The following is a 794-nucleotide window of genomic DNA, read 5'->3' as shown; positions in this document are numbered from 1 at the left end:
GACCCAGCCATATGTGATGTTCCCCTTCCCGAGTCCAAGTGATCTCATTGTTCAGTTCCCACCTATGACACACGTATGTTTATTGCGGCACTATTCACAATAGCAAAGACTTGGAATCAACCCAAATGTCCATCTGTGACAGACTGGATTAAGAAAATGTGGCACATATACACCATGGAATACTATGCAGCCATAAAAAAGGATGAGTTTGCATCCTTTGTAGGGACATGGATGCAGCTGGAAACCATCATTCTTAGCAAACTGTCACAAGAACAACAGGCTTTTTAATAAGCTAAACTCAGATTTTTCATCACAAATAGTGTAGTAAGTAATTGTTTTTCCTCCTTCCTGCTTGTCTCTCTGCAGTCACTAAGTGGTTGCCGTCCATTCCTCATATTACACAAGCAATATTATTGAAGAAATTGTAAATATTTTGCCAAAATTCTTGCTGAAGTGTTTTCATGGCATTGTGAAATTCATAGAAGTTGGAGTTAGAAAAAGAGCCAAAATATAATAGTCACTCCTCAGCAAATATTGTCTAATGGTTCCCTCAGACATTTCAGAGCAGGGCAATAAAAGATAGGCAAGACATTAATAACATGCCCATTCTAAATAGCTCCATGATACTTATGCCAATTTATTTTATCTATTTGCTAATGGTTGGATTCTGGTGAGCAACCTGCTCATAATATTTAAAGTAGATACCTTTAAAATCTCATTGTATCATGCCAACAGTACATGGCTTTGTCGCTTTTAAATTTTCTTTGTATTTCAATCCATCTCAGATTTTAATC

This window comes from Rhinopithecus bieti, unplaced genomic scaffold (assembly GCF_001698545.2).
Source record: "Rhinopithecus bieti isolate Rb0 unplaced genomic scaffold, ASM169854v2 scaffold_8220, whole genome shotgun sequence".
In the NCBI taxonomy this organism is placed as follows: domain Eukaryota; kingdom Metazoa; phylum Chordata; class Mammalia; order Primates; family Cercopithecidae; genus Rhinopithecus; species Rhinopithecus bieti.
Note: the sequence above shows the minus strand (reverse complement) of the source record.